At 35.8% G+C, this 9,634-nt stretch overlaps 1 pseudogene; it reads right to left on the reverse strand.

The window, feature by feature from the left end:
• Positions 1-578: 578 nt before the first annotated feature.
• On the reverse strand, positions 579-2,960 carry LOC141670641 (alcohol dehydrogenase 1-like; annotated as a pseudogene).
• Positions 2,961-9,634: the final 6,674 nt, after the last annotated feature.

The following is a 9,634-nucleotide window of genomic DNA, read 5'->3' on the forward strand; positions in this document are numbered from 1 at the left end:
GAATTTATGGCAACAAATATGTAAAATTTTGGCGTTGCATCCAGTGGTGATGCAATAAAGGTCCTATTGCAACATATTAAGAAATATATTGCAACAACGAAATATTATTGCAATAAACCATATATAGCAATAAAATGTATTTTACAACAACCCGATAAAATTATTGCAATAGCTATTTTTGTCAACTAAATAACCACCTTAAGGCAACATTAATTGGTCCAATTGCAATGAAATTTAAGGTTAAATTTGAAAATATTGTAACAATTTTGAACCAATTGTAATATTTTATAGCCGATGTAATTGTTAATGCAACATATTTGCACACAATTGCAACATTATTTTTAAAAAAAAGAGTAGGATATGACTGTAAATAAACTAAACCAGGCATGTTTTATGCCACAAAACCAAACACCAATGTCATTTTATAACCATTAACAACCATTCAAAAGAATGTTCCAACATAATCATGCATATAATTCAGAATGTACATCAATACAAAAGGATAAATTACTACACTAAATTAACTAATAAACAAAACTAATAGTAGTAATCTTCATTTAGCTTCTTCGCTAAATGAGAAGCATTTATCTTGGTTCTGGATCAAAAGTTTCACAAGCTCAATTGGAGCAGCAACAGTTTTGGACACAGCTGCAGAGACTCCATCCATGAGAAAATCGATGGCAAAACCTGCAATCCCTTTCTCAGCTAATGGAAGGTCCTGGGTGGCTGGGTATGTTCGTTCCGTAAGGTACTGCAGTCCTGCACCAGTATAATTCCCAAAGGAAAAACAGCTTTTCTGTATAGAAAAGCTTCCATAGGTACTCTTAACATCATGTGAAAGGCTGGAACCAAAATTGTATTGGGTAGCAAATTTCTGATAAACAGTTGGAAGCTGGTTCTACTCAGCCATGTCTACTGGCACAAATAAAATTCCTACACAAAGCACAAGTTAGTCAGAATATATAAATTAAATGCTCCGAAAAAGGAGAAAAGGAGAAACATTAGAGATGCCCATTCAACACTTCTCAGATGCATTCATATTTAGCCCATTTCAAGGGAGAATTAAACTTCACTAAATTTGCATAATTTAGAAAGATTATTAACTTGAGATCGATATTAACTTGAATCTATCGCTAAATTTAGAAATATTATAAAGAAAAACTTATTAACATGACAACTTTAGATAGAGCAAGATACATAGAGTAGCTCTTACGCTTTCAACTGAAATTTGCATAATTGATAAGGTATAGACAACTACAGATACTTGCTGCGAAACAAGTTAGAGATTAAATGACAAAATGAAAGTCAACCATTGAATAAGAGATAAAATTGGATGTTAAAATAAGTATACCAAAAAAGATTTACAGAAAAGGCTAGCTAATTGATCTACATTAATAATTGATAAAAAGGGAGAAGATAAAATTCGTGTTTATTTTTATGGTGTAATGTTTCTCAGAAGAAGGATGTTCAGGAAGTGGAACGTCTGAAACAGGAGATTGCAGATCTCCAGTTGAAAAACATGTAAGTTTCTTTTAGCTGTGAAAGAGTTGTACACTTGTACTTGGAAAAAGATGCTTAATTCTGTCATGTTTTTCATATTTATAGGCAGATAATGGGGAAGGACCTCAGTGGTCTGGGCTTAAAAGAGTTGCAGCAGTTGGAGCAGCTGTTGAATGAAGGCTTATTATCTGTCAAGGACAAGAAGGTTAAATTACGTGTCTCCCTGTAACTTAATATCTATAAGGTGAATTGTTTAATGTAGAAAAATGGCATTCTTAACAGAGTGTTAAATTGTTTCAGGAGCAATTACAGATGGAGCAATTCGACCTATCTAAGAAAAAGGTACAGAATTACAGTGTTGATAATATATACAGTTATGTGACTAGCTTCAAATTATTTGATATAAGAAATAATATGAATGTATAGACTATAGAACCTTAAAGAATGGTTGGATATATATATGACTCAGATGATTCTAGTTAGCTAGATAAGTGATGTCCCATTTAGGTTTGTTTTTCTATTGGTAAGTTAAATTTGTAGATTACTTAAAGAAAATAGTATCCTGCAATTTATTTAGAAAAACCAAAAAAAAAAATTGTATCTTGCATCTAGTATCAATGCGTAGAAGATGGTAAGATAAACACTTTTGTACCTGCGGATATACTACAGCTAAGAACACACACTTTATCAAGCGGAGCTTCCGGGTTGATCTTTGCAACACAGCCAGAGTGAACAACAGTGTACTGACTGAAGGTGGAAGTTCCAACAAAGTGATAGATAGGCTTGCCATCTTTTGAAAACCTTGGCTTACCATCACTAAGCATCACACCTCTGTCCAAATTGATCCTTAGAAGATCACACAAATTGCTTTCACTTGATTTACAATGACGGCACTCCCCACACTCGCCTGTAAACAGAGGTAACACTTTGTCTCTGGGTTTGAGGGTTGTAACACCATCTCCAACACTCTCTATGACTCTGGAGCCAACAATAAAAATCAATAAAATTCGTTCAAGGATAAAATTATGCACACCATAAAGTCTAGAACATGTAATTAGAAGTCTAGGTCAGTAGAACATAAATTTATTCTCTTGTATTAAAAGTTTTCTTATTAAAATTCAAACATACCCTCCGGCTTCGTGACCTAATATTCGTGGAAATAGAGGCTGTTGTCCCTGTTAGAAAACGAAAGCAAGTGTAATGGATAAAAAACAGAGAAAACAAATTTGCTCTAGCCTTTAGGCAAAGCGTACATATAATGACTAGCTATAATGTTTAGGCTAGCAGTGAACACGTTCATCAATATAATATACCTTGGCCTCCCAGAAGTAAACATCAGAATGGAAAAGAGACGTGAAATGAATCTTGATTCGAACTTCCATTTTCTGCGGTGGCCTGCTCCTCTATTACTAGTGGTCTGCCTGCTTCCCAAGCCACAGCAGCTGCAATCATTAATTTATCTGTAAACCATTAATTTATAACTAGTGCTGCTACCGCAAGGATAATAATCTTGGAACTTATAAACCACAATACGAACCAGATTTGCAGAATGACTAACCTAAGTTGACTGTCAAACCATTGTGCCCTAACTCATCGAAACTGCTAATCAGCATAACAATTTGCATCAAGACAAATTAAATAATTCCACATAATCGAAGCAAGCCACTTGAATAATTGATGTATAATCTCAAACACAAACACACAATACAAAATTGATTCAAAAAAATTCAAATTAACCATAATTAAAATTCAATTGACATAATAATCGATTTAGGGAAGAACATGCCTTCTTAGTTGATCTTGAATCTTCAAACTTAAATGCTTGAGCTTGATTCTTCTTCATCCAATTTCAATCTGTGAGAGTGATTTGGTGTTCGCCTCTTTCTGAATTCTTGTTTTGTTTACTGTATTTTTGTATTTATTTTTTTTAAGTGTATCCTTGTAAAGTGTTATTTTATCCCGCGTATATCTGCGTGCTTGGGTTAAAAAAAATTGAAAGCCCGCTTTGTTTGAGAGCCCGTGAAACTAATGGGCTGACATTTTTGGAGTTGGCAACGTATTTTGAAAACTGTTGCAAGGGAATTCGAATTTTTCACACAAGTTGACACATTCTCGGTTCAACTGTAACATTTTTTTAAAATTGTTGCAATATCTCCAAATTTAGAAGGAGAAATAGCAACGATATTTCAGTTACATTTTTATTTTTGGTTGCTATAGGCAATCTATGGTGTAGTGTCTCTTAGGAGGGTAAGTGATAGAAACAGTCTTTTATGATTCGTCAATCATTTAGAATCTCAAATGATTCCTGTATTTCCTTTAGCTAGGCTCTTTCCTCGACTGGGTCAGCTATTTCCTTGGAACTCTGAGAGCTTAGCGACTTAAAGGTCCTGAAAGAATTTCACACCACATTATTTCCTCAAGGTGGTGGTTAGGGGTAAAAGTATAAGTTTTGTTTTAGGCAGGTCCATGGATTGCCCAATAGGAGTACCATCCTGGTTCTTCTTATCTTGCTCGACTTCTATTTTCTCAGTCTAAAAATTTCTTCCTACTCCCCATAATTGGGGTCATCTTTTAATTTAAAATCCTCATTTTCCACTTCATTATATTCTGGGTTCCTTATATCTTAATTACGACCTCCCTGATTATCACATTCAAGGTTTGCCCCTAATCTTATTCCTCATGGGGGCATAATGCTTAGAAAAATTTTGAGAATCTCTAGATATTTGTCTTATTTACTTTGCTCAAGTCTTTCCCTCGTTCTGTCCTTGCATGATTGCAAATTATCAATTCTCAAGTTCTACAAACTTCATGACACTCTCTTAAGTGTTAATAGTGCAATTAACAATATGAACTTATCACAAACAAACTGATCTGAACTGAAATTAATGAATATATACATAACCATTTGATCGAGTATACAACAACTGAACATATTAAAGAGAATTACATCATTAGATCTGATCGCTTCTATCCCAAAAGTACTACCATAGATAATCATCTAGTCATTAAAACTAATCATTCATAACTTAGGCTAATCCTCCAAAAGCGGTGCTACATGAAACCCTTGTCTGATCGCTCTGGCTCTGCACACTGCCATGGATCAAGAAATGCGAGCACGCACGACATCCCTAACCTTCTCCATCACAGAGGTGATGAGGTCTAAGATAGTTGCAAGTAAAGCTGGATCAACCTGACCCTCAAGATGGCCTCTAGCTGTAATTCGGGTGGTAGCCTCAATCATTTCCATGCTATAAGCTAGTCCTGCCGGAAGTACCCCGCCCTCAATCCTTGGTGCAGTAAGTCGATCCAACAGATCACTCCTAACATTACGGGCCTCAGACAGGCCACCCAAAGTCATATAATAATCGGCGATAAGAGAAGCCTGAGTGGTAGCATCCAGCAGTCCATGGGGTGCAGGTGGTGCAGGCCCAGGGGATCCAAATGGATAACCAAGCACGGTATCAGGTGACAATGGTGTAGGAGATAAAGGTGGCATTTCCTCAGTAGGTGCTGGGCTCTGTACAGGGGAGGGAACAGGAATTGGTGGAACCTCATGGGTGTCTACAGGAACCTCTGGAAGAGGGTCTGATACTGGTGTAATTGGTTCCGTGGAAGGCCCCACTCCTTCTGCCCTCATTAACCTTTGCGCCCTTAGTAACTCTTCATCCTCTAGTGCCACCCTCACGGCCATTCTTGCTCTGGTAGTCGCCCTGACTACGGTCATCAATTCCTCAGCGGTCCTCTCTTCATTCCCGTCAGGATTTTCCACGAGATCCTCCTCAGCAACTATCCCTTCTGGGATAACATCCTCAACCGCAACATTCTCAATATGAATCTCATCCGGTCCCTCGTTAGGGTACTCTATCGGATTCACAATTTGATCTCCAACATGTAATAAAACATCCTCATGCTGATGCTCCTGAACCTCAGGGTTCGGTGCCCCGCTGCCCTATACGAGAATGAACTATGTTACTATCATAATATTTATAAGGGTTCCCGTAAGGGTTTTAACTGTCAGTACTATGTTAGGTAGCCCGACTATGAACTTGGCAAGAGTTCTTATTATCTTTGTGAACTTATTATCTTAACGTCACATCATCTTTGAGCTTTATAACGCTTGGCTCTGATACCATTTCTGTAACACCCCCAAATCCGGGGTCGGGGATTCGGGTTGTCACGAGTTCCATTTCCCTTAACAATACTTAATCTTAACAGTCAACCAGCTACTGAGTACTGTGACCCCACAATATACACACACACACCACAAGTTATAGTCTCAGAGATGAATACGAAAAAATAACACAAGTCCTTTTATTCCACAATTATAAACTGTTACACCTTAAAAGGGTTTCTGAATAATTTTACATTTCTTTGCCATTATTACAATTCATATAGATACATAAGTCTGGTACATCAGAAGTTGAAAGTCTAGCCTATTGGTAATTTCTACCTCAGCTACAGCGGCATCAACGCTTCCAGAAAACTGCGGAACATTTCCTAACCGCTTGCGAATTGAAAGCTTGGTCATGTTCATCTTTTCTATCTATTGTTGTGTGATGAAAGAAGAAAGCAAGGGTGAGCAACAAGCCCACCAAAATAATATGTATAATGATTAACAATATATGAGCATTCTCATAGTACTCATGAAAGTCTTGGTCAAAAGAAATGAACCAAGCTGATATCTTAACGCGATCAAGTCGCAAAATATTCAGTATATATATACATATATACATTTCACAATCTTTGAAATCCTCTGACATGTATAACATCCACAGAGTTCCGATTTATAACTGTATAAAAATATCGTTGCAAGGTGATCTCATATATCTAACCTTGTCTCAACGTTTTTTTTCCTGAAACCTTTGTCATTCATAAGACAATCATTAACTAGATATAAGTTTAAAAGATGAAGTTACAAGATTCTCCAATATACTTATATCTTTTCCGAATACTACTTGAACTACCACCGTTCAATGTATAAATAGTTCATCCCATAGATTAAGCTACAAGACAAAACTTGTATAGAATCAATCTTTTAAATATCATCAAAATAAAATGAAGTTACGAGATACTTCATTTGATGCAAACATCATTTTGAAAACTTGACCCTGCCAACACTCAACAATCGCCCAACCGTAGCCTTTCTATCGAAGTGCTCTGGGTAGTGTTGCAGAAATATCCAATTGGATGATGAACTCATTACGGGAGTTTGCCGCGCCAGGAAGACCACTTACGATGATCAGTCGTAGTAGTATAACCCCACCATTTTCTACATGTAGAGGAGAACCTATCGGATTTACTTGTCAACCGAACACTGGACTCCTAAGGAATGGACCGTCTTAGCGGAACTTTCGGGCCATTTGGGCCAATATAATAAGGCTGGGCCGGCGCTACTCGACCACTTACGCCACTCCTAGTTCAGATGAAATCCATGACCCTGAAACATAAAGCTCGTTCTCCCTTCCCCAAGTAGAAACTTGTTGATACGGCTCCACTAAGAAGTCGTATCTAGTTGGAAAGGAAAACTCACCAATATTTCCCAGGCGATGCCTGTTAATGGATTAACTTGCTCCAAGAATTTTACTTCCCGAGTGTTGGGTAAGTAATCAAAAACTCTTTTATCAAAATAGCAACCTTGTTGCGAATATGAAACACACCACAGAGCCATATCCCTCAGGTTTTGCGCGAGTATTTAAATCCCCTTCGAAAGGAGGATCTTAAATATAAAAATGAGTTTTGGGATCCGCCCTAACCTTTAAAATCATTTTGAGGACTCGAAAACATTTTTAAGAATATTTGGAGTGATGCTGATTTAATAAAGTAAATCAGTCCCAATATATTAGAAAATATCTGAATATTATTATTTAAATAATATTCCCATAAAGAATAATCTTTATAAAAATAATTGAAGTAGAAGTTGTAAAACTTATACTTGAAATGAATATTAAATAACCAAAGATATACTTATACGAAAGTAATATCTTTATTTGAATAATCAAAAGTAAGTTTGATTATCGACACATTATTCTTTAATAAAATAAAGAATATTATTTAGTAAATAATCGGAGTCATAAGTCCTCGAATTAATATTCAAAAATATTCATTAATAAAATAAACGGAGTCATAAGCCCTCGAATGAATATTCAAAATAATATCCATTAATAAAATAAACGGAGTCATAAGCCCTCGAATGAATATTCAAAATAATATTCATTAAATAAAATAAAGTTATCGAATAAACCTTATTCGATTAATAGTTTTGAAAACTATATCAACATATATATAAATATATATATATATAATATACTCGGGAACATCGACTCCCGGTTTTAGAAAGTGTTCACATTTGGGTCCCCTATACTAAGGGTATGCGCAACTACTTTTTATCCCTAGCATAGGTATTATGCAACTTATAAGTATTTGAATCAACAATATATATCAAGATTACGAAACAGACATGCATATATACCATATCACATGCTCCAATATATCGCAAGGTTTGCTAATTGACCACCATGCATCTATCACAAGATAATGCATATACATATGTATACATCACAACAACAGTATAACGGGTAGAAAACTTGCCTGAGCGACTGGGGGTGGTAAAAGTCCTGGGATGAGTCTGGTAACCTATAAATCACATATAAGTTGGAATTAAACCAAAGTCGCTTAAGAATCTATACTTTAACCAATTAGACTCTAACGCTCGCTTTGCGCTTAATGATTCTCTTAAGTCGCTCGAGTACCCTCGGCTCCACCATTTTTAATAAATTAACCATTAAGAGTTTTAAGGAGATTCTTTCGCGAGTACCTTACCAACTTCCTAATCCACTTAACATAATTGTTTCATATCCCAATTAGTCATTTAAAGTCCTTAACCAAGGTTTCAAAATAAGGCGAGGTGTAATGGTTCGTTCGCGAAACGCCTTTACTTAAAATGGTCGTTTCTCCTAAACCGTACATCGGATTCAAACGAACCACATATCAAAACGAAGCTCGTAACATGAACTATCTAATCATGGCAGTGGTCAAAACGTAAAAGTGAGTTCTCGGGTCCTGATGTTAAGAACAAAAACAGTCTAAAGTAAATCGGGCATTAAGACGGCTATGTTTACGCGATTCCCAAACTTTTACCAAACCAATTCAACACCAAACCATCACCAATCAATCCCAATACAACCATATGACAATATCACTCATCAACCACTTTAAACCATTTAAACCAAGCCCAAATCATACCATGAATCATCAAGAACAACTAGTGCTACTCTTAACTCCCAAAATCAACAAAAACACTTAACAACTAAGATCTCAACATGACAAAACAACTACTACACTTAATCTATCATTCCATCATCATAATCATTTATACCAAACAACTTAATGTAAGATAATTTAGAGTTATACCTTCCTTGAAGCTTTTAATCAATGAAAGATCCTTGGAATGCCCATGGAAGCCTTGATCTATGCTTAAGCTACCTTGAACTTTCATAAAAATCAAGAAAACTAAAGTTATTTCTTGAAGGTTAATATTCACCATCTTCTTACTTGATTTATTGGAAGAGATTTACAAAGAATTAAAAGCTTAAACTCCTAGGATATGCTTATCTAATCACAAGGAAGCTTGCATAATTACCTTTGAATTTATTATGGAGTGGAGCTTGGACTTAATCTTTTCTTCTTTTGCTTTCAAGAAGAAGCCGAGAGCTTCATGTTCTTGAACAAGAAGTTTATTTGCTATTTTGTGAAATGAATTAGTTGGTTTATTTTCTTTATGGCTTGGCTACTTTTTGGTTTTTACCATGGTAATTTTGTTTGGCCAGGAATCATCCAACAAAACAATTTCACTTGTCATGCTTATGTCACCATGGTTATGTCATCTATTTAACACTTGTCTTCCTCTTGTTGTCGAGATGACATCACTCTCCACTAACCCTTTGATTAACTCCTAATTACTTGGCTAATGACCGCTGATCTGTTATGCGGTTTGCTTAACTTCCGTTTTCGTTTATCGTTTGAGGGATCATACATGGGATCTTATTACTTGGGTTCCCCTAAACCTTTCTCAATATATTATATTCCTTTTATGATCCTCTCTTATAATTCTTGAATTTAAATCCTTTTTATCCTG

Source organism: Apium graveolens, chromosome 7 (assembly GCF_009905375.1).
Source record: "Apium graveolens cultivar Ventura chromosome 7, ASM990537v1, whole genome shotgun sequence".
Taxonomy (NCBI): domain Eukaryota; kingdom Viridiplantae; phylum Streptophyta; class Magnoliopsida; order Apiales; family Apiaceae; genus Apium; species Apium graveolens.